General features: G+C 41.9%; 1 protein-coding gene across 6 annotated transcripts in view; it reads left to right on the top strand.

Annotated features, from left to right (window-relative positions):
* The first annotated feature begins 19,953 nt into the window (after window positions 1-19,953).
* The window catches only part of STAU2 (staufen double-stranded RNA binding protein 2), a 194,234-nt gene continuing 188,680 nt past the window's right edge, over window positions 19,954-25,507 (top strand). For all 6 annotated transcript variants that reach the window (XM_075213652.1, XM_075213654.1, XM_075213653.1 and 3 more), the window contains exon 1: window positions 19,954-20,059. The gene's annotated coding sequence lies outside the window, so the exon portion shown is untranslated. The remainder of the gene's footprint in view (window positions 20,060-25,507) is intronic.

The raw sequence follows: 25,507 nt of genomic DNA, 5'->3' as shown, positions 1-25,507 counted from the left end.
ACTAGAGGCACATCAAAAAAGCATGAACCTGCCCTGCCATCACCTCAAACAAGAGGTTGTGACGCGCTGGAACTCCACCCTCTATATGCTGCAGAGGATGGAGGAGCAGCAAAAGGCCATTCAGGCCTACACAGCCACCTACGACATAGGCAAAGGAGTGGGGATGCGCCTCAGTCAAGCGCAGTGGAGACTGATTTCCGTGTTGTGCAAGGTTCTGCAGCCATTTGAACTTGCCACACGAGAAGTCAGTTCCGACACTGCCAGCTTGAGTCAGGTCATTCCCCTGATCAGGCTGTTGCAGAAGCAGCTGGAGAAAGTGAGGGAGGAGCTGGTAAGCCATTGCGATTACACCAAGCATGTAGCTCTTGTGGATGTAGCCCTTCGTACGCTTTGCCAGGATCCGAGGGTGGTCACTCTTTTAAAGTCAGAGGAATACATTCTGGCCACCGTGCTCGATCCTCGGTTTAAAGCGTATGTTGTGTCTCTGTTTCCGGCGGACACAAGTCTACAGCGGTGCAAAGACCTGCTGGTCAGGAGATTGTCCTCTGAAGAGGACCGTGACATGCCAACAGCTCCACCCTCATTTTCTTCCACATCTATGGCTGCGAGGAAAAAGCTCAGTTTTCCCAAAAGAGGCACTGGCGGGGATGCTGATAACATCTGGTCCGGACTGAAGGACCTGCCAACCATTGCAGACATGTCTACTCTCGCTGCATTGGATGCTGTCACAATAGAAAAAATTGTGGATGATTACTTTGCTGACACCATCCAAGTAGACATGTCAGACAGTCCATATTGTTACTGGCAGGAAAAAAAGGCAGTTTGGAAGCCCCTGTACAAACTGGCTCTATTTTACCTGAGTTGTCCCCCCTCCAGTGTGTACTCGGAAAGAGTTTTTAGTGCAGCGGGGAACCTGGTCAGTGAGCGGCGAAGGAGGTTGCTTCCTCACAACGTTGAAAAAATGATGTTTATAAAAATGAATAATCAATTCCTCAATGAAGTACAGCACTGCCCTCCAGATACTACAGAGGGACCTGTGGTTGTGGAGTCCAGCGGGGACGAATTGATAATGTGTGATGAGGAGGAAGTACACACTGTAGGGGGAGAGGAATCAGAGGTTGAGGATGAGGACGACATCTTGCCTCAGTAGAGCCTGTTTAGTCTGTACAGGGAGAGATGAATAGCTTTTTTGGTGTGGGGGCCCAAACAAACCAATCATTTCAGCCAAAGTTGTTTGGTAGGCCCTGTCGCTGAAATGATTGGTTTGTTAAAGTGTGCATGTCCTATTTCAACAACATAAGGGTGGGTGTGAGGGCCCAAGGACAATTCCATCTTGGAACTTTTTTTTTGGCATTATATGACCAATCAACAGTCGTTTGCCATGTTCAAAAAGTAAAACCAAATTTTAAAAAATTCAAGAAATTAAACCAAAAGTAAAATGCCCTGTCATAATTTAAAACAAGAGGTATTGACGTGCTCTAAAACTACTGTATTGTTGTTTATATTTTATAAACACTACACTTGAAAGCTTGAGTCTTTCAATAAAAAAGTAACTGTCCATTGCACGAATATTTGCAACAGGGACAATTTTAGGGTTAAGAAAGCCAACTAATAACACTTCGACGCTGTCTGTCTTTATAAACACTACACTTGGAAGTTGGAGGAGGTATTGTGGCCCCGGCACCAAATTTACTACCGGGGCCACTCCACTGTGCAGTCCATATTTAGGTGTATCAGATATTAAACAACGGTGACAGTTGATGCCCAATTTTTTAATTATATTGTGGCCTCGGTACCAAATTGTGTACCGGGGCCACCACACTACGCAGTCCAGATACTTGTTTGGTGGAATTCAGACCAGTTGAGGGTTTTATTATTATATTGTGGGGACCACTCTATCTATACCACACTACAACTCTATACCACTCTATTTCATACTTTAATTCTATTTAATACTTTAATTCTATTTCATACTTTAATTCTATTTAATACTTTAATTCTATTTCATACTTTAATTCTATTTAATACTTTAATTCTATTACTAATTACCATAAAGAGGAACTGCCGCTTCTATTTAATACTTTAATTCTATTAGTAGTTACCATAAAGAGGAACAAAATAAACCAATTTTACCAAAAGTATAATATGACTTAGACTTAGAAACACTACACTTGAAAGATGGTGCCTTTAAATGAAAAAGTCAGTCTTCATTGCACGACTATGTGCAACAGGGACAGTTTACAAAGTCAACCAATAACACTTGGACCCTGTCTGTCTTTAACATACTTGATGGGATCTCAATGACGAATTGTCTGTACCATGTTTGGAGGAGGTATTGTGGCCCCGGTATCAAATTGGGTACCGGGGCCACCCCACTACGCAGTCCAGATACTTGTTTGGTGGAATTCTGACACGTGGAGGGTGTATTTATTTTATTGTGGCCCCGGTATCAAATTGGGTACCGGGGCCACCCCACTACGCAGTCCAGATACTTGTTTGGTGGAATTCTGACACGTGGAGGGTGTATTTATTTTATTGTGGCCCCGGTATCAAATTGGGTACCGGGGCCACCACACTACGCAGTCAAGATAGATAGATGCGTATCATAGATAAAGTACATTCAGTGGTGTGGGCCAAATTGAAAAATATTCAAAATGCACTGACATTATCAAAAACAAGAGGTTGTCACACGCTAAAACTCCAACATGTATATGATGGAGAGGATGGAGGAGCAGCCGTATGTGTAGTGTAATGCAGACCTGTTGAAGGTTTTTTATATATTTTATTGTGGTGCCCAGTGCCCACTCCTCTAGGCAGTCCAGGTACATTTATTGGTGCAATTCATAAAAGTTCAGGGTTTTTAATATATTGTGGTGACCCGCTCCTCTACGCAGTCCAGGTACATTTATTGGTGCGAATCAAACAAGTTGATGGTTTTCTTATTATATATATTGTGGTGACCCACTCCTCTACGCAGTCCAGGTACATTTATTGGTGCGATTCATAAAAGTTCAGGGTTTTTAATATATTGTGGTGACCCACTCCTCTACGCAGTCCAGGTACATTTATTGGTGCGAATCAAACAAGTTGATGGTTTTCTTATTATATATATTGTGGTGACCCACTCCTCTACGCAGTCCAGGTACATTTATTGGTGCGATTCATAAAAGTTTAGGGTTTTTAATATATTGTGGTGACCCACTCCTCTACGCAGTCCAGGTACATTTATTGGTGCGAATCAAACAAGTTGATGGTTTTCTTATTATATATATTGTGGTGACCCACTCCTCTACGCAGTCCAGGTACATTTATTGGTGCGATTCATAAAAGTTCAGGGTTTTTAATATATTGTGGTGACCCACTCCTCTACGCAGTCCAGGTACATTTATTGGTGCGATTCATAAAAGTTCAGGGTTTTTAATATATATTGTGGTGACCCACTCCTCTACGCAGTCCAGGTACATTTATTGGTGCGAATCATAAAAGTTCAGGGTTTTTAATATATATTGTGGTGACCCACTCCTCTACGCAGTCCAGAAAGATACCTTGTTGCAACGTTTTGGACTAATAACTATATTGTGAGGTGTTCAGAATACACTGTAAATTAGTGGAAATGCTTGTTATTGAATGTTATTGAGGTTAATAATAGCCTAGGAGTCAAAATAAGCCCAAAAACTTGATTTTTAAACTTTTTATGTTTTTTTCAAAAAAAATCCGAATCCAAAACCTTAAATCCGAACCGAGACCTTTCGTCAAGTGTTTTGCGAGACAAATCCGAACCCCAAAAATAACGAAAATCCGGATACAAAACACGAGACCTCAAAAGTCGCCGGTGCACATCCCTAGTATATATGGAGTGTGACTGACAGGCTGCTCTCTATCTGTGGGTACTACGGGTATCACTGCTACTGATCAGCAGTATATACTGTGTGTGACTGACAGGGCCGGCGCTACCATTAGGCAGCTGCCTAGAGCGCCGGCCTCTGGGGGGCAGCACTGAGGCTGGATACCCAATAATAATTGCTAAATGATTGCAGGCGGTGCGATCGTCCCGGGCAGATCGCACCGCCCGCATTCATTTAGCAAGTTTAAAATGCGGTGCTATAGTGTAGCACCGCTTTTTAAAATCTGGCCAGCTTCTGGCAGCGTTGTGACGTCACGAAGAGAAAGAGACTAAGTACAAAAATCTTTTTTTTTTTTTTTTTTTTTTTAAAGAAATATTTTTTAGTGATTGCATAAAATGTTGAACAACATCTGAATTGTTCATACAAAGCCACACTGATATTTGATAACTATCCTGTTACTACAGCACACAGTGCGTTAACAAGGAGGTGATACCCATATCCAATCAAAATTTCATCATTTTTTGATCATGTTGTAAAATGTATGCAGACTAATTATATATATATATATATATATATATATATATATATATATATATATATATATATATATATATATATATATATATATATATATATATATAATCACTAATATCTTGTGTCTGCAGTCATCATCCGATTGAGTCCAGTTCGTCTACCTGGAAGATATAGCTATAAACTGTTTTCTCCTAGCTGCATTGGGTACCATTGTAATTACAGTATGTTGGCTTTAGCCATCATAGGATCTTCATGTCTGATATTGACAAATTGTGACTTATTCAAAGTTATGGCTTATAACAGTGTTGGCTAACCTGTGACATTCCAGGTGTTGTGAAACTACAAGTCCCAGCATGCTTTGCCAATATATAGCAGCTTATTGCTGGAAGGGTATGCTGGGACTTGTAGTTTCACAACACCTGGAGTGTCACAGGTTAGCCTACACTGGCTTATAACCACAACCTGCGTGAAAATAAGATAATTAACTTTTATCTAAAAGTATTGTGTTGATCTAGTCAGATGAGGGCTGAGAGTGACCACTCTTTCACTATTGCTAGAGACAGTATCGCTAACCTCAACTCAGAGAGAGGTGATGCCCCAACTGAAACAAGATCAAAATTAACTGGACTCTTTTAAAGCACCGATTTGTATTAATGGGTGCCAAGGTAAGGAAAGGAGGGTGATGGTACATTTACTTACTGGGAATTTGGTAATAAATTAAATTATGCATCACAATTCAATTTAGTAATTGATTTGCAAGTGCATATTCTTTTTGACACTCATTTTAATTACTTGTAAAGTAAAATGATTGTAATACTGTATATCATAACTTGTCTACTAAATAATCTCAAAATATGTACACAATCCACAATCTCTGTAATAACCATTTATTTTATCTGTGATAAATGTGGCCTTTAGTACAGGAGAGGTAACTGTTACTACCAAGTTACATTTTTACATGTCTCTCCTCCATGTTCTCTTATTAATAACTTGGTGTGAGCGCATTTGGGATTGTTCACATGGCCAGGGCCAGCCCTTTTGATTTAGTAAAGAGCCTTGGATAGTCTCTATCCTTTTGCCCGGAATAACAGTCCCTGAAGTGTCGGAGTTCAGGACGGAAGACTGTTCTCCCCGGATGCTGGTGAGGTTCCCTTGTTAAGCAGAGTTGCTTCCCCATTTGTTTCTGCCCCATTCTCCCTTTCCTACTCTCTCCTCTTTAATTTCCATCGAAACACAAGTTACATGTTTCAATAGGGTTGATTGATCCCTAGTGCTGTTTACTTTCTGCTGCTTCCTCCTGTGTGCACTCTGTATGCAATGGAGAGAAAAAAGAAAATGCAGCGCAATTTCTCCCTTTTCTAACCACAGCTAAATGCTTTTCTTTTAGGGCCACGCAAAGCACAAAGTTGGACAAACCTTGTTTTCCAGCACAAGACAAAAACATACTAACTTGCTATTACTCTGGATAAAAACATAACAAAAGTCTAATGTCAAGAAAATTAATAACATACTAGAAAAGGATTTGCCTCCATACTCTTAGGAGTATTGTACACCTCTTTTCTCTGTACACCTCTTTTCTCTGTACACCTCTTTTCTCTGTACACCACTTTTGCAAATAATGGAGGACATTTATGAAACTGGTGCCTTTTAAAAATAACACATTAGAATGGACAGAGAAGAATTCAATAAAATAAAATTCTACAACCTAACCCAAAGAATATTCTTCACTGTATATTAAGAAACATGGAGTTTGCCTGGATCATAAATATTACAAAAATAAATAAATATCATTCTTCAATATAGCTAAACTCTACCATTTTTGATTTATGAATCAGCATTTCTATTGTAAAGTGTAGAGCAGAGATACCAGACATTTTATATATGTTTATATTTGCACCCATCTCAGTTGGCTACACTTTTGTTTCCTGAGTATGCTTAAATCAATTGCAAGACCCCTGTGTAAGGGCAAGTTCACGTGAGATGCTATTAAAATTAGGATGCAAGAGAAAAACGGCAACGTTTAAGGAAAGAAAAATTGCATGGTTATATTTCAAGATTAAGCAATTATGATTTTGTTGCTAGGATACAAAGTACAATTTTTACTGTGCCAGTGGTTTGCCAGATCTATCTAGCAATCAACTTGCTGGAATCTCAATCAAAGTTGTTTCAATTCTGGAAACATCAAGTATGAGATTTGCAAGGTGTACACAAAAATAAATAAAAGTAACCTGTTACATAGTCACATATGTATTAACAAAGACATTTTCTTTTGCAGGTTTTACATTATGTTTCAGGTTTATCATACGATTTTAAAGAGAAGAGGTGTGGATATTATTTTATATACATATAATAAAATATTTCTTTTATGTAAATATTTTGTACAGCACAAGAAAATGTGTTAACTCCATATTTTCCTTTTATTCTGATCTTTTTCCTATTCTCTGTGAAACGAAATATTTTTATAGCGTGCCTACATTTTAAAGGTAAATAAGAAAAAATAGGAAAATTATTTATTTGTATGCCCCGCCCCACACAGAATTTAATTATTATATAGACTTTACTGTCCTATAGCAAACCTTCCTTGAATAATCAATGTCTTAAGCTGGGTACACACTACAGGGTTTATGTCCAATAATCGGCTCAACCAGCCGACATATGACCGCTCGTTCGAAAGTCGGGTCAGTGTGTGTAGTGACACGATGGTCGAAAGTCTGCCCAAATGGATGATTGTCGCCTCAATTGGTTGGTCGTACCGTTCAATATTTTAGTTCCAATCACCTTTCCGCTGTGTAGTGTGTATAAATTTCTGACCGATCCACGACAATCCTCCGATACTTCCTCGACCTGGGGAGCGTGTGTATGTAAATTTGTGATGCCTGTACCAGTCCCACATGGTGCGGTATCCGCAAATCACTGACTTTTGTGTTTTGTATACATGTGTATTGCACGTGTCTGGTTGCACATGCACATGTGTAAAGCACGTGTGTTATCACTTTGCATCTATAATGGGAACCCATTCATATTTACCCTTTATAAACTTATACCTTTATAAACTATTAAACTATTAACCGTTATTAACTAATATTTGTAAAATACCCAGAATAAACTACCGTGTTCATGCAAAGTTTTATTGCAAGAAAAAGTACAACAAATTTTATTGCAGAATATGACAAGTGAAAAAAATAGTATTACACTTTAAAGGTACTAGTGGTTTGTGGCAGAACAGTTCAAAACAGCATACACATTTCAACAAAAATTTTCTCAAGGTTTTTAATTTTTTTCTTGATCGCTTGGGTTTATATTCCATTTGATTTCTTTACCTACGAAACAAGGAAATAAAAATGTTTACCATTAAACTTCTATATCGGTAATCTATATCCAACACCAGAAATACTCTCATTTGCTCACCTTGCACACTGCTCAAGATCAGTTTATGTTGTGGTCCCTCTGGCACAATCGCAATAATAGCGGGCTTAAACTCCATATATTCTGGAAAACAGGCGCCATTTTGGTTATAATGGTACAGGTATGTGCCCAAAGCATTTAGTTGTCTACACATGTTCACTGAAATATCTTTCATATCTTGGTATTCAACATCAATTTTTTCTTGATTGATAACAGATGTTACATTAGTGGTATCAGTGGTATCTAAACAGACCTCACCGTTAATTCTTTGTTCTGACAAAAAAAAAAAAAATCTATGCTACAAATCAGGCGTTTTCATTGCTTCGTGTGAAACTAGAATGAAATAAAGTCCTTCAAACAGGTACACTAGACGTGCTACTCACTTTTTTTAATGTCGTAGTCGTACTGGTCCAGTACTTTTATCATCATCTACACCTTTCTTGGGCTCATTGGCTTTGCTCTTTGCTCTTCTTTATCATCTCCATCCCCCACCTTAACTTTTTCAACATTTTTTTGCCCTTCCAGCACCATCTCTGACTCCGTCTTCATCTCCATAGCTGCAACCCCCACTGACACCTCCTCACCTGCTATCTTCTCACGTTCCTCAGCGCCAGACAGGCTCCTCTGTCATTTTATACACTCTGACATGGGCATTCGTTTCTGCTGTGAACCAATCAGCGATGATGCCTGCAGAAAATGGAGTATTGTGGGTGATGCCTATTTGTGTATAATAATCTCCTATATGGAGATTTTGGGCTATTACTTTCACCCGTACAGGACCATTACATACGAAGGCATTTTATTAGGGAATAACTATTGCATTGCACTTTACAAGTTAAATGTGTTTTCTAAATTTTATGTATGGTAATAAACTTCTATTTTATAGGAATTAATCAAGAGACAGTGTGGTCTTCTCTTTTTATGCGGTTTTGGGTGTTAACTATAGTGAAAGCTCTGTCCCTTTATGCTAATGTCTTTGGTATATTGTTACATGCCCCGCAAATGTTGCTTCGGTGTGTACGAAATTAAAATCATTGCTCACGACAGCATGGCTGTAAAAAGTCGCTACTGGGATCGCCACTCTTCCCTTTATCGTCTAAAACAAGGTTAGTGTGTATGCAGTCCATGGATCGAGCGATCGAACCATCGATCGGATGTAAAATCGATTGGCATAAAAAGTTGGTGGAAAATTCTATAGTGTGTACCCAGCTTTAAGTATCATCTACCAGTTATTCCAAAAACTCTGCAAATGACAACAGTACATTGAAACTCGCATTTGAACCTGCATAATTAAACTCGTATGCATTTGTCTACAGTGCTGGGATGCAGGCTTAAATGTTTTGATCATTAACAATACACTCATGTTTTCATTTTTACTAGATATAGACAGAGATAACAAGATAACAGCAGACAACAACTGTCTTTTTATTTTGTATATATATGGCTTTAGTTTGCCACGCAGCTGGTACCATGTACAAAATGGAATTATCCATGCACAGGCTTATTTTTTTTCTTTGTATGTACTTGTTCTGTTTTATGCATGATGTCTATTTTTATGATATATTATACCAACTGTCTATGCAAATGACAATAATTTCTCAAAGCTCTAGTTTAACCTCCTTAGTATTTGTACTGTTTTTAAGTATGATTTGTTATACTAACTGTCCAGTACAGTTGTTTGGTGTGCAAAGGAAATTTCACTAGGTTTTGGAACATGGCTGTGGTGATTTGCATCCATTCAGCCACAAAACTATTAGTGAGATCAGGCACTGATGTTGGACAATAAGGCCTGGCTCACAGACAGCGTTCCAATTCATCCCAAAGGTCTTGGCTGAGCTGTTTTTGCTCCTAGACATTTCCACATCAGAATAACAGGACTTACAGTTGACCAGGGCAGCTCTGGCAGGCAGAATATTGTTGACTCAACATGTTACAAATGTGGCATTCTATAACAGTGCCACAATGAAAGTCACTGAGCTCTTCAGTATCACCCATTCTACTGGAATGTTTGACTTGAATTATGTTTGAATATGTTAGCAATGGATGTGGCTGAAATCTCTAAAAAACACTACTTAGAAGGGGTTCATAGGGATTTGCCAGGTTCATAGTTCTTGGAGAGGGGGGGACGGGACTTTATGGGACACATGTCCAGAGAAGAAACAAAAGGGATCTTTATGTTGAAGACACTAACACCAAGAGGCTTTAATATTGATTTTAAACTGTCAAACTTTTTATGAACCATAATTTACCACTATTGTTATTTATATCATCAATTCTATATATGATTATTTATCCCACTCTTGCCTTCCTTATTGTTTGTGGGACACTTGTTGCAACATTCTGTTTACATTTGAGACGCTTCAAACTATCAATCAACATACAAACAAGAGACTAATAGAATAATGGCACACCAGTCTCTATTTGGAACACAACCAATCAAAAAATAACTGGGAGCGTTACCAGAGTATATAAAGGATGTGCTGCAATTATAACTCGACTTTCCCTGAGGAAGCCAATAATTGGTGGAACGCGTTTTATACAGATATCATCTTCAGATCCTCTTTACCTTTATTACAAATACCTGCTCTTTCCATCTCATCGGTGAGGAAAAGATTATTACAGAGTCCGATATCGCTAAATGTGCATGCACAGAAGGAAGGAGAAGCAGCCGTGAACAGGAAACGCATCTGGAGACGGACTTGGAACACAGCATGGAGGGGACCGTATAGGACCAGAGATCCCAGGTAATCTCCTTTCGTGGGGTAAGTGACTCAACACCCGCTCCCTGACACCAGCCGAAACTGACATATCCTTTTTAAGTTCTAAGAAGTATATATTCGGGACTTGAGAAAAAAATGCCCTAATAAAAAGTGGCCAAAAAGCCTGAACTTTTGGATGCAACCGCCAGATACAATAAGTTTTCTTAAAGTTTCTAATCATCCCCATACACATTGGTACAATATAGCTTGTTCTTGAAGTTCACAATTGTGTGTTGGGGAAGGGGGGAAGCAAAGCGGGGGGCAGCTCAGCATGACCAGGCACCCTAACATTCCTTGGCCTCTACGCATCTTATTGTTACGCCCCTGGGTGATGTTGGCATCTGATCTCAAATGTCCAAATTTCTGCAATGGTAATCTACCAGTTAGTACTCATGTTCAGAACTCATTGTTCTCTTGATCTGGAGTTCTGTTGTCTTCAATGAGTGTATATAAATAGATTTATATTGTCAAGGCTGCATGTAGCCATATTTTCATTGGGGTGTGCTTATGACACGTCAGATGCCACAATTATATGTCCATATGACGTATGCAAAGGAGTTTTAGCACTAGATACATTTTTCACAAGCTGGGGTTCAGATCTTTTTTTTTCTAAAAAAAAATTATTTCAACTCGAGATTCCAGTTTACAGACCACTGGTCTAAATTCTCAAATTGGGCATGATTGAAATTTACCAACTGTGAGGATTTGGCTGCTGTTAAGATGATGTTGATAGCTAAAAACTAAATCATGTAGGAACTTTCATTGCAATACTTTTATCGAATCCAAATAATTTAACCCTTCTTCTCCTAATTGTGTAATCTCGCAGGTGTTCATGCTGGGGAAAATCTCCTTTTACACAAATATTGAAAATAGGAATTGTCTTGTATTAACATACAGGACCTGAGTCATTAAGGAAAGTAAGGCAAAAAAGGAGTAAATGTTCTCAGGGACAAACCATGTGTACAATGCAAGGAGTGCAAATTAGTTTATTATTTTGCACATAAGTTAAATACCGGCTGATTTTTCATGTAGCACACAAATACTTTATAGCTTTTATTTTTACACTGAAATTTAAAGTTAATCTAGGACATACCCTACCCCAACTATAAATCTGTCCCCAGATTTTAAATTTAACTCCCCCTCCAATGCAACATGGTTTTGCCAAGGTGCAAAGTTACTCCTTTTTATGCTTTGCTCTCCTTAATGAGTCAGGCCCTCAGAGATTAGTTATATTTCTGACCTTAGACACAGTTTAGGTCTCTTTAAATTACTCGGAATTTGTAAGTTTTACTCCATTCAATAAGGAGAGAGAAATTGCTTTTTTTTTTTTTTTTTTTGTGAGACCCTTAAATTTGCTCCAGTTCTTACGATCATCCCCATTTCATAGGTCCCAAATAAGGCAAAATAGACCTATTCTGACTTGTAGGCAATAATGTGATGAACCCAAATGAACAATACATTTCCTGTTTACATCTGAGAGTTCCGAAGGCAAGGTAGGAAAATATGTGGTGGGCGGAGCTTGATGAGGTTCACTGTGAAAAGAGGGTGGGGCAATTGCATTATCAAGCTCTGCTCACCTCTGTACACATCCAGTTGCATGATGTTCACACTATTTGCATCATCACTCCTCTGCTGCTAGGTGTTTACTTGGGTGGATAGGGCATGATGACTTGGTTTGCATCATGGCTCTTCCCACTTTTTTTTTTTAGGTATGATCTGCCAAAGGTAAGAAGCACCTTCAGGGAACCTAATTTTCTCCATGTGTACCTAAAGACTATGTCCACTGTGTGTGGCAATGAGGGTTGGCTATATGCAGAGTGCTTCCAGTGATTAGGAGACCAGGGACATTTGACACTAAGGTTGCCACAACATAGAACTTCCAGGAGAATGTGTGCAACACACGAGCAGCTAGTTAGTGTCTTCCATTGGTAAACACAACTCTTTGGGTACCATTGAGAAAAAGCCAGACCCACTGATATAATATAAGTCCATAAAAAGTGTTCCTTGATGGACCTGAACTTCATATTGTTATTAAACATAGAACAATTTGCAGAATAGATGGGATGCCATGTATCAATGACTTATGTGAAGATACACTGAAATACCAGCTACAGTAATGTAGCTAACTGTCTCAGCCAACACTGACAACTGCAACACCCATTATCACTTCCCTTAATCAGTACTTCTGCTAAAGGTCGTCAATTAGGACTACAAAACCTATATGCAACATTTATAAGGCCACCACTACCACCAGGCTTTGCATGAGCAAACTTTGTATTTGTATTTCTCTGTTGGTGCTTTAGGGTCTTGTTTGCTGGTTCATCCACTTGAAATTCGTTCCTATTTTACCTTCTCTGACCCATCGATTTTGGCATCGTCCCTCAATATTCTACCTTCTCGGTTTCTGATGGCTACATCAGAAAAGTGGTTCTCTACTGGGAGCAATCAGCACCATGACACCTTGTTCATACCTTTTACCTTCAGCACTCTAGCTGTTATAACTCATCAAAAGTACCAAATGTTGCCTAATCTTGCGTCAGGGGCATATGCTATCTGTATCTGGTTCCTGCCTCAGTTATGTAAAATGCACTTGGGTTTACTGAAACATTATATCTACAAAGTAATAGTGTATGGTGGGATAAACTCTACATTGTAAATAAAATGTATTTAATGGAATGTCCTGTGCTTTTATTATTTAAAGACCGATCTTAAAATATGTAGCACTACCTACTGTAAATTATTTGTATATGAGAAGACACTGAGTTCTTTGATCATATAAAAGCACAAGGCTTTGGACAGAGTGCTTTTGTACAGGGCAAAGAAATCCAACTTGATAGTATCTGTAATAATATACAGTTATGGGTGCATTGTCGCTGAGAATAGTCAATTATTATTTGCTTAATGATAACTTTGAAAACACCATATTTAACTGACTCACAAATCACATCCACACATTCATCCAGTTTGAAGGAGTGACCCCTCATTCCTATGACACACCTCCCCACAATGATGTCATTGTGGGGGCAAAGCCGGCCACAAGATATGGTGCTTTTGGGAACCTCTCATTAGTGGCTGCATTACATGTGCAATATTGCCCAACATACAGACTGTCCATGTGTGGGTGATGGCATCATTGTGCATATGTGTGTTCTCAGGATGCTGGGAGTACAGTTGTGGGCTATAAGCCAAACTCCATGTCTCTCTCTCTTCTTGGACTTCCTGGGCATGAGAAAATGATTTCCCTTCCCCCTCTCCCTTGTAAACTGAAATGTATCATTCTGATGTTCCATCTGACCTGACAACTGATACCTTTAATCAGTGGAAATGTCCTTGTCAGGACACTTGAGTGAAATAAACATCACTCTCTGCTTCAAGACCCTGCTTGACAACTTCTTCAATATTGCTGTAATCCTGTTGTAACGCCCCCTGCGGGGAAAGACAGGGACAGACGCAACAGAAAATAACTCACCTTGTAAACGATGGTCACCTCCAGTCCGCTTCTGATTTCCCAGCCGCGATCCGATCCCAGCAGATCCGCAGCCACCTCCAATCACGTCCCTCTAAGATAGAGGCAGAGATTACGGCCGTGCCTACCAGGTAAGGGCTGTCCGAGACTACGGCAAAGGACAAGGACACGGTCAGTCCAAGCTCCTTGCCGCCTCCTCACTTTGTTCTTGCCAAGACGCGGGGGACTACAGGCACTGAAGGCCAAGACTAATCCGAGGACTAATCCCGCCTCAAGTGCCTCACACACCTGCCGGTGAGGGCCTAACCGAAAGGAGGAATCGAGCGTGATACTCACCGGGACACTCCCACTTCCGATCCGGTTCTCCTGCACCTTCCCGACTCCTGCGGATGACAAGACACACAGCCTCCCTCTACGCTCTCCGTGAACTAAGATGGCACCCACAAACTGGACTAACTACAACGGCGACCCGACCCTAACAACGTTCTAATGGTCGGCAACGCAACTACGTCAAACACTAGGACTAACTAAATGTGGTGCACTAACGGAACTACTAGTTACACGGTGTTCACAGCCTAAACCGGAGGGCGGTTCCTAACCCCCTCACCCAGGTCGTACCAAGAAGCTGCCTTCTTGCTATGGAGTCACACACAGGCCCTAAGTACGGGTTCTTTAAGCCCGGCTGAGGCTCAGTAAAACAGCACACTAACCCGCGGGCCGACTGCCGCACGGAACAGCCGATCGAACTGAACCGCCCGACTGCCTGTACTCGGGTATCTCACACGTGTCCCCACGTCCGGAACCACAGGTCCACCTGCACGGAACCGGCCTTGAGGACCCTTGATCAGAACCACGGCCGCCCCTGGAACTGCCTCAAGGTGTGCTGTACTGCCACCAACTCACTCAGCCACCCCCTCTGGGTACCAGTGTGACCCCGGGGACCTAAGGGACAGGGAAACTACATGTGCTCTCCCCTGACTATGTGTATGCTGGTACTTACACTTGTCCCCCACAGCACGGGTTAGCACAGGAAAACCACAGGAAACAAGAGCCTACCTTTAATGGGGGCCTGACTTCTTGCCTCTGGACACAGTTAGAAAGCACACCAAAATACTGTAATGTAAACTACACTCGCCACACAGACAGAATAAATACAGTCTACAGTACTTTGCCGCTACTTACCCGAACACACCGCTGCTAGCCAACCAGCAGGTTGCTACAGCACCACAGGAGCCTACGCTCGACCGTACCTCCTAACCACGTGTGCTCACCTCACACAGGACCGCGCCTACTCTCACGAGGCTCCCACGCCTCTACCACACACCACCAGGGCCTTATGCCCTACACACCATGGGTCTCTGCCCAGCTACACACAGAGCCTTCTGCTCTGACTAATGGGCCTCAGCCCCCTCTCCAACTCAGGGCTCTGAGCCCACTCACTAGGGCCTTATGCCCTACTACCTAGGGGGTCCTAGCCCCTGCCTGAGGCCTGTGGCCTCCCTAACTAACTGAGGGCCTTGTGCCCTTAATAGCAGATGGGCTACCAGCCCCTAACCAGGCCCTCTGGCCTTCCTATGGCCTCTAGGCCACTAACTACCTAAGGGCCTTGTGCCCTTGTACACCTGGGGCTCTGAGTCCCCCTCTCTAACTAACAGGGGCTTGTCCCCTTTATATAGATACTAATGGCCTACTGGCCCACTACCACGTTGGGGCCTAGTGCCCAGGTCCCTGGGCCTTGTGCCCCTAATTTACAGTGCCACGGGCCTTGTGCCCGAATGTGCCCACGGGCCTAGTGCCCGAACTTAACGTTGAGTATACTTACCTGCTCTGCGCAGGATACTCAACTTGACACGCCGTCTTCTGTTTCTTTCTTCTCCGGGTCTTCCAGACCCTCCAGCCGGCGGCGCCTCTTCTCCTCTTCGGCGCTGTTGAAGGCTGCTTGGCGGGGGCGCTCTCAGCCCTTACAAGGGCTCCCCGCCGACGTTCTCCGCTCCGGCGGCTTGATTGAAGTCTTCTGGCGGCAGGGTAGCTCACGGCCCTTACAAGGGCCCCCTGCCGCCGCTGCTGCTGGCTCTGTTGATGGACGTCTGGACGAGACGTCCTCTCTCTTCCCCGCCGACGGACTTCTGCCAAAATGGCGCCACCCGGCGACTTATATAGTCGCCGGCGTGACGTCATCCGCCGGCGTGAGCGCTGATTGGCTCGCGTCGGCGCCAATCTTTTGAATGGCCGGGCGCGAGCCGCGATTGGCTCGCGCATCCGGCCGCTGATTGGCCAGCGGGGAAAGATGAGCCCTGATTGGCTCATCCTTCCCCCGCGCACAGGACCTGCAAAAAAGAAGTTATACTCACCGCCGCTGGATCGATGGACGGGTGAGTACTTCTCCTCTTCTTTCTTGTAGCTGGGCACCATCGGGGACCTCTTCAGCCCCTCCAGGGGCACAGCGCTGCCGGATATCTTCGCCCTCTTCACGGGCACCGGCTCTGACATCTTCTGTCCCTCCACACTGTGACCTACAGAATTGACCCAAAATCTAATCCATCCTCCGGCTGTTTCTGGGGTTTGGACCAAGCTCTCCAGTACCACTGCTCTACTGCTTTCCAGCAGCTCTGGCCAGTGTGATAGGCCAGGGGGGATCCATCCACAACACCCTGTAAGCGGTCAGGGGTACCAGCCCAAGTGTACAAGCATGGGATTACACTAGCAGCGACAGTTACCCTGAAGGAACGTGGTTCTGGGCACCATAAAGGAGCCCAGTGGTGGCAGCAGGCCCCTCCTACTGCGGCAGGAGGGGCGTATTCAGAATAACAAAATGGGACGGTGGCAAAGTAAGACCAGCCGGTTCCCAGCAACAACAAACAGGGTGGCATAGGCGGTCCATCCTGTCACAAAGTCTAACACAAGTTTAGTCAGAGGAGAAAAGGAACCATATTACTGTTTAATAAATAGTAAATAAGGAATATGCCTATTAGTCACCCTGTTTTATTCACCAAGGAATATTTATAACCTGACTGATTTTCTGAAAAATCTGATTGGCCGGACAGTGTTTTTAAGTATTTATCACATACACATGAAACTATTTTTTGTTGTAAACGCTTCACCCACTCAATATAGTGTGTATGATGCTTGGTGCATCATGTATGCTTTGTGAGTGCATATGAATGATACTGTGCCTGTTTGTGTCGGCCATTGTTTGGACGGTGGAAGGCGAATATGCTTGCTGATGCAGTGCTAACTGGTGGGTGTACTATCTAGAACATTACAAGATGTGACAATAGCAGTACTTGCACAACACCTGCTCGGTTTGCGAATATAGCAGTAAAAAAAAATTCTTTAAGCCTTAAAGGATAATAAATAAAAAATATTTGCTAATAAAACATGATATATGTGAGCTTTAGTTTGGATGATCCAAGGACAGCTGGCTTCCTGTAACAACATTTATTTGGCTTACAGACACTGCTATACAGTCTTTGGACTGTCTTCCCTGCCCCATACCTCTCATTTTGTGTTGCCTTCTCTACTGGTGTTAGCTCTCGATTTATACACTAGCTGATGCATTAATGCTGCAGAGCAGTGTGGTGGTGAAGTTACAGGTACTGTTTAGTGCTTATCTAATGCTTTACGTGTCATTGGCTGACGAGAGACCTAGTTTATTACCTCAATTATGGTAAAATGAGTTGTGATCTTACTGCAGGCTGTCCTTCCCATACCGCACTCTATTTTGACAAGATGCAACATCGGATAGCTGCTATTGGGATTCACAGAAGCTATTATGAAAGGGATTTCTGTGTTCACAATAATTATTATTATCATTTATTTATAAGGCGCCACAAGGTTTCCGCAGCGCCGTGCACAGTACAAACAATGGACAGTACAGGGAATAACAGTACAGAACAATAAATGAGTAATTCCAAGACTTCAGAGGCTCCAGGCAAAGCAAATATATTGCAGTTGGAGCAGAAGAGAAGGTCGAGAGACAGGAGGGAGGAGGGCCGGCCTGCTCATAAGAGCTTACATCCTAAAGGGAGGGCAAACAGACGGCTGGCACAAAGGGAGTCAGAGGAGGGGAGTAAGCCCTCTTCTAAGGAGGAGCGAGGTGATGAAAGCGAGCATGGAGAGAGGGGTAGGTGGAAGGCTGGTAGGCTTTGAGGAAGAGATGAGTTTTGAGTGCTTGTTTGAAGGAGCACAAGTTAGGGGACAAATGGATAGAGCGAGGGATGTCATTTCAGTGCAGGAGGGCAGCGCGGGAGAAGTCTTGAATTCTGGAGTGGGATGAGGTGATCAGAGTGGAAGAGAGGCGACTGTCATTGGCCGATCGCAGGGACAGGGTGGGAGTGTGGATGGAGAGGAGATTGGAGATATAAGGGGCAGTAGAGTGTGAGAGGGCCTTGTAGGTGAGGGTAAGAAGTTTTAAAAGGATTCAGTAGGGGAAAGGGGAGCCAATGTAGTGCAATGCAAAGAGGGAAGGCCGAAGAGGAGCGGCGAGAACGGAAGATGAGCCTCGCAGCCACATTGAGTATAGATCGAAGGGGGGCAAGGTGAGAACGGGGGAGGCTGGTGAGGAGAAGGTTACAGTAGTCAAGCCGGGAAATGATGAGCGCATGGATAATAATTTTGGTTGCAATAATAAAAACGAAAACGCTGATACATTTATTAGGAAAATATTAGCTTTTTTGCATATATTATTTAAAGATGGAATTGATACTTCAAGTCAGCGACTAAATGACTGCAGCTATAGCTCAGAGTTCAAATAGGAAGGTGCCCATGAAACCACTAGTGATGCCCTTATGTCTGAAGCACAGTTGGGGATTGGTGCAATAGAAAAAAGCTTATGTTGCCCATAGTAATCAGAGATTTGATGTGAGTTCTCTGTACAGCGCTGAGGAATTAGTGGTGCTATATAAGTAGCTCCTGCTGATTTTGATTTTGTTTTCATGTTTTAAACTGCAGAGAAAATAACTTTGCTACCACTTTGTTTGGCTTTTTATCCTATTTCAGAATTGTATTCCACTTGATGACAACCTTTCAAAGAAGAGTTTGTATCATAGGTATACTTCCAGTAGTTTGTGCCTGCACTAAATATCTTTGCTAGCAGCTTGTTACGGAATAAAACACTGTTCAAAATATATACTACCATGTCTGCTTTGATTAGAGTACATTTCACTATTCACTATTACAGTCACTGTGCAGAATGTACGTGATGGTGCTGAAATGATTTATTTGACCAATTGTTTGCTATTTGGTTTGAACTTCTGCCTCACAGCACTGGGGTCATGTGTTAAATTCCTGACCATGGCCTTATCTGTGACAAGTTTGTATGTTCTCCCCTTGTTTGTGTGGGTTTCTTCTGGGTGTTCCAGTTTCCTCCCACACTTCAAAAAACATACTGGTAGATTATTTGGCTGCTAACAAATTGACCCTAGTCTATGTGTCTGGCTGTGTGTGTGTGTGTTAGGAAATTTAGACTGTAAACCCCAATGGGGCAGGGACTGATGTGAGCGAGCTCTCTGTACAGCGCTGCGGAATTAGTGGCGCTATATAAATAAATGATGATGATATTGTGATTGCTTCCAGTGACTTCTTCCTCTCCTCCTCTTTCCTTTCTCCCACTGCTTGTGAGGCTTCCATCCTTGGTCTTCTATGGGAAGTTCACTCACTGCATTCCCGAGATTGTCCACTTGGGGCCGCTAGTACTGCGAATAATGGCTGCTTTTTATTACCGACGAGCGTGAGGGCGGTGGCCTGTACCACTGTATAGACGTGGGAAACAGGTCAGATACGTTTTCCGAAACAACTATAAAATCCACCGTGTAAGAACTGATGAATGGGATGATGCACTAATAACATGCGAAACATGATGTCACACCCTGTACTGTTTTCCCTCGAGTGATGTTGTTGAAGCGTACAGTACATATGTGCTCCAGGCCTCCCCTGCGCCGTGATTTGGTTTGCGTAACCGCTGTCAGGGGAGGGGGGCGGTGCGTGGCCGCTCATTCTCTTTAGTGTTTGTCAATGTTGGAGGTGTGAGCAGCCCGGCCCGGGACAGCCAGGTAACTGTGCAGTACATATATAAGCCAGGTATCACAGTGACATGCATCACATCTGGCTAGGGATTACAGTGCCTGCATTGCAGGAAATAACAGGGTATCCCCGGGCATCACACAAGCTAGTGCATCATGCGGCTCTTTTTCCTGTGCATCATAAAACACATGCATAAAATGCAGTGTATATATATTGTAATATAAGCTAGAGTGCACCGTGATGTATAGACAGGTGGAACTGTGTATTACAAAATAATTGCATGTAATATAGTGCATTACAATATCTTGCAGCACAATGCATCACAAACTAGACATCTATCACAGGAAGATCATACTATCTTGGCTTATAGTGTAGTACATTACAGAATTCGTATATAGCTCAGCAAATCTCTTAATTGAGGCAGATGTCATTGTACCACAAAATTTAAACGCACAGTGCATCACAAAACTCATGCAGATGTTATATTGGTGTCACCGAATAAGAAATGCTATACTTGCGTTCTAGTGCATAGCAAAGAACCAACATGCAGCATACCATGCATTCTAGAACCCATAGAGAAGTGACAGTTTATCACTAAACACCACAAGCATATTCTATTGTAAAACCTCTAAGAGATGAACCATCATGCCAAAAAGTGACATGTATCCCAAGACAGATATAACTCGGGGTGTTATGGTTTTCCACCAAAAAAAACAAAAAACAGAAAAGTTTCTATTTGTCATAGGTATAGTTGGTATAACCCTCACTGTCTTTCCATTACATATCATAGTATAATACATCTTAGCCAAGTGAGCTAGAAAATGGTATGTCCTTGACTTTACACATCAAAATGCAAGGTCTAGGCTCCACTATTATTCATTGGTATGTAGTGCACTGTTTTATGAAGTCTACACATAATATAGAGCACCACAATGTGTCAGAAGTGTGAACAGCCAGGTGTGTGGTAATGTGTTATGTATATATGTCTTACTATGCATGTGGGACTCTGCAATATGGATTGTATGCTGGTCTGGATTCTTTGGGCTCTAGTGTGGCTAGGCCACTGTGGCCTATTCTGGTACTGTAGTAACCTAGTTATAATAACCATACAAACACAGCATGAATACAGTACTCTGCTGTTTTTCAGTAGCCATTAAATTTAATCCTGCTAGAGTAATGCAAATGGCGGTAAGCTACATGTCTAGTTTAATGTGCAGTGTCAGTATTTATTCATAAGTGTGGTGTATTATATTTTTCAAATCTGTCTTGTATACCTCAGTTGTGCAGATTTTCACCTCTCCCTTTTCACTATGAAATAGTGGCTATCCCATTTTGAAATACCATATTTCATCAATTTTAAGATGCCATCGATTGTAAGGCGCACACTAATTTCAGTACCAACGACAGAAAAAAAGCTTTGATTATATGGAATTGCGATCATTTCTCCAGCAATGAACATTTATTTCACTAATGTCGAAATGTCGGCTTGCATCTCTATTTCCGTTTTCTTCTGCATACACAATAACTTTTGATTCAATTTGGCTTCCTTGTGCAATCTTTTTGACAACATTTTGATTGCAGTAAGAACAAAATGAATGCAGTACAGCTCCACTATAATGAAATTATTCAGAGAGCAGGGTGAAGCGACAACTGTCAAACTTCCGCCTGCTATTCTAAGACGCACCCCCGATTCTAAGATGCACCCTGGTTTAAGAGATGTTTGTATGGGATAAAAGGTGCGCCTTAGAATCGAAGCAATAGGGTAATCACTTTATTACCAGACAACATGATGCCTCAGTGGTTAGCATTTGTCCTGGGGTCATGTGTTCGATTCCCGTACAGGGCCTTATTCTGTGAGGAGTTTGCATGTTATCCGTGTGTTTGTGTTGGTTTCCTCCGATTGCTCCAGTTTCCTCCCACACTCCAAAAAAATACTAGTAGGTTAGTTGGCTGCTGATTTAATTAATCCTAATCTGTGTGTGTGGTAGGGAATTTAGACTGTGAGCTCCAATGGAGCATGATCCGATGTGAATGACAAATATTCTCTGTACAGCACTGTGGAATTGGTGGCGCTATATAAATAAGTGGTGATTATGTCACTCTTTCTTGAGGGGAACTGGAAAGCATGCACTGTTGAAGGTAGCAGAGGACATGTATATGGGTTTGACATTCATTTTGTATAATTTGGAGGAGTGGTTTGAGAGGGGTTTGCCAATCTTGCTCTGAGAATTTCTTAATTTCACTTTCATAATGTGCTTGTAAAGATGCAATGGGATGGAGTATCTCAGAATTGTAAGGGCTTCTAGTAGTTTTGTCATGGAGGCAACCTATTGATGTTATACTGTTATGTTTCCATCAAGTAAAGGGGTAGGTCATTTTGAAGTGATGGGTTTTGCATTAATGGCAGGTAGTAGGTTTTGTGTGCATTTGAGGCATTGTTTATGCCATAATACAGGTGCTCCAGGGTAGGATATTATCATGTTAGGGATGTCATCATTCTTGTGGGATTTCCTGGTCATGTTGGTGTAGGAAATGCTTTAGATCAAGTTTGCGGGAATTTATTTATTTTTTTGATTGGGGAGTTTGCTTATGTATCTTGGTTATGAAGCTAGTCTCTCAAATATGTGAGAATGGCTGTAATGCAGTACATTGGTGTAGAGTTGATGCCCCCCTTAGATTTAGGTTGTTGCAATTTTATGAGACTAATTCTGGGTCTTTTTTCCTTTCCAGGTAAAATTACAGTAAGTAGTGATGATGAATTTGCTGTCTTTAAGTGTTATTATGAGCGGTTGGGATTGTATTAAATTCATTAATTTGTCTGAGGAGGGAAATATATTTGATCAGATTTGCCCCGTCTCGGTATGATGAAAGCCTTCTAGCGACAATACCCCAATAGCCTTGGTTATGTTAAGGCAGTAAAAGTCCATGGGATGTTTGAGAAGCTGTCTGCCTAAATATGTGATGTAGTTTTTGGCCCACTGTGGAGGAAAATCTCTGCACACATTCCTCGTGATTTTTGTGTTTAAAAACGTGGCTGTTAATTCCTCCATGTTTACAGAAAATACCAAGATCTATTGTATTCCCTGATCTTTTCCAGAATTGCCTTCTTTGTAATAGAAGACCATTGGCAATTGACATTTTAGTTCCTTATCTCTGTTCTGGATTCACTTACAGTGGACCATGATTGTAGTATGTGTATAAAAAGGGTCAATTGAGAGATTGAGTCGAAGTGGGGATAAGGGGCAGCCTGGCTTTGTGCCTCTGCCCATCTGTACCCTGTCTGCTTTGGTGCCATTCATTATTAGCAATGTAGTAGGATTATTATAAAAAATATTGTATTAGATGCATGAGCATGGGATCAAAGTTCAAATGTTATTAGAGATGTTAACTAACCCCCGTGTTTTGGTTTTGGATCTGGATTAATTTCCTGTTTTGGTTTTGGCAAAACCGCCCTTACGGGTTTTGGTTTTGGATCCCTATTTTTTTTCCTAAAATCCCTATTTTTTGCTAAAATCACATAATTTCGCTCTCCCAACTACATCCCCCCCTCCTACATTATTATTTACCTCAATAACACTAAATTCTCCTCCCCTGAGATGGCAGTACCTAATTTTTACCAAACCTTAACAGCCATTGATCAAGTGGCTACAGTGACACTACATACTACAAGTCGACTTCGATGTCAGCCGTGGCACACTACAGCAACGCAAAATCTTCAAAAACTTTCCCGTAAAGCAGAACGTCACTGGCGTAAATCTCGCACCTCTAACGACTTCACATATACTTCTATCTACCGTTCCTATCGAAATGCTCTGGACACTGCAAAACAAACATGCTTCCAATCTCTTATCTATGCTCTAACACCAAACGCCTTTTTAACACATTTAAATCTCTTCTCAATCCTCCCACCCCAAACCCTCCGTCTACTATCGGTACCCAGGATCTTGCTTCCTATTTGAAGGACAAGATTGATAAGATCAGACTAGAATTGGTATCCTCTCCCTTGACAAGCAATCCGCTCAATTCCTTCCCACCAACCTCTGACACCCTCTCTTCATTTGACCCCATAAATGAAGAGGAAATTTCTACTCTCTTCTTATCCTCCTACTCTACCTCCTGTCCTCTTGATCCTATTCCCTCACAAATTGGTAGATCCCTGTCTCCTGTGCTCATTTCACCTCTAACTATAATCTGTAATCTCTCGCTCTCTACTGGCATCTTTCCATCACTATAGAAGCACGCAGTGATTACTCCTATTCTAAAAAAACAAGATTCCGACCCAAACTCTCTCTCAAATTACCGTCCCATCTCTCAGCTGCCGTGCCCCTCCAAGGTTCTAGAGAGACTTGCCTACACTCGCCTCACAAGCTTCCTTTCCGCAAACAACCTGTTGGATCTTCTTCAGTCTGGCTTTCGTTCTCACCACTCCAGAGAGACTGCGTTGACTAAGTTTGTCAATGATCTGATCACTGCTAAAACTAAACGCCATTACTCTCTCCTTATTCTTCTGGATCTCTCGGCTGCATTTGACACCGTTGACCACTCTCTTCTCATACAAATGCTGCAATCCCTAGGTCTTCAAGACACTGTTCTATCCTGGTTCTCATCCTACCTTTCTAATCGCTCTTTCACTGTTAATTTCTCTGGGGCCACCTCGGCTCCGCTTCCTTTATCAGTTGGAGTACCACAAGGCTCAGTGCTAGGTCCTCTGCTGTTCTCTATCTATACCGCTTCTCTTGGAAATCTAATAAGTTCCTTTGGATTTCAGTATCCTCTCTATGCGGATGATACCCAAATTTATCTATCCTCTCCTGATCTCTCGACATCTGTGTTGTCCGTGTAATTGACTGTCTTTCTGCCATTTCATCTTGGATGTCCTCTCGCCAACTCAAACTCAAATCTTTCTAAAACGGAGTTAATAATATTCCCACCCACCAACAAGAGCATACCTGACATTTCTATCTCTGTTGATAACATGACCATAAATCCCACCCCACAAGCTCGCTACCTAGGTGTAATCCTTGACTCACACCTATCCTTTGTTCCCCACATTGACTCTATATCTTAATCATGTTACATATATCTAAAAAACATTTCCAGAATTCGCACATATCTCACGCAAGATTGATTTTCCTTGCAAATTGTTATTGCTCTGTTGAATCACTCTATATGTCTCTACACTGGTTGCCTGTTTTCTACTGAATCCAATATAAAATACTTTTACTAACCTACAAGGCCATCAACAAAGCTGCACCAACATACATCTCCTCTCTTGTCTCAAAATATCTCCCAACTTGGCAACTCCGTTCTGCACAAGATCTGCGTCTCTCATCCACACTCATTACATTCTCCCATTCCAGGACTTTTTTTGGGCTGCACCCACTCTATGGAATTCTTTCCCTCGCACAATAAGACTCTTCTCTGGTCTACAAGGTTTAAAGCGTTCTCTGAAAACCCACCTCTTCAGACAAGCTTAT

The sequence above is a fragment of the Mixophyes fleayi genome, chromosome 5 (genome assembly GCF_038048845.1).
Source record: "Mixophyes fleayi isolate aMixFle1 chromosome 5, aMixFle1.hap1, whole genome shotgun sequence".
NCBI lineage: Eukaryota > Metazoa > Chordata > Amphibia > Anura > Limnodynastidae > Mixophyes > Mixophyes fleayi.
The sequence above is the reverse complement of the archived record's forward strand: the minus strand, read 5'-3'. Positions and strand labels throughout refer to the sequence as shown.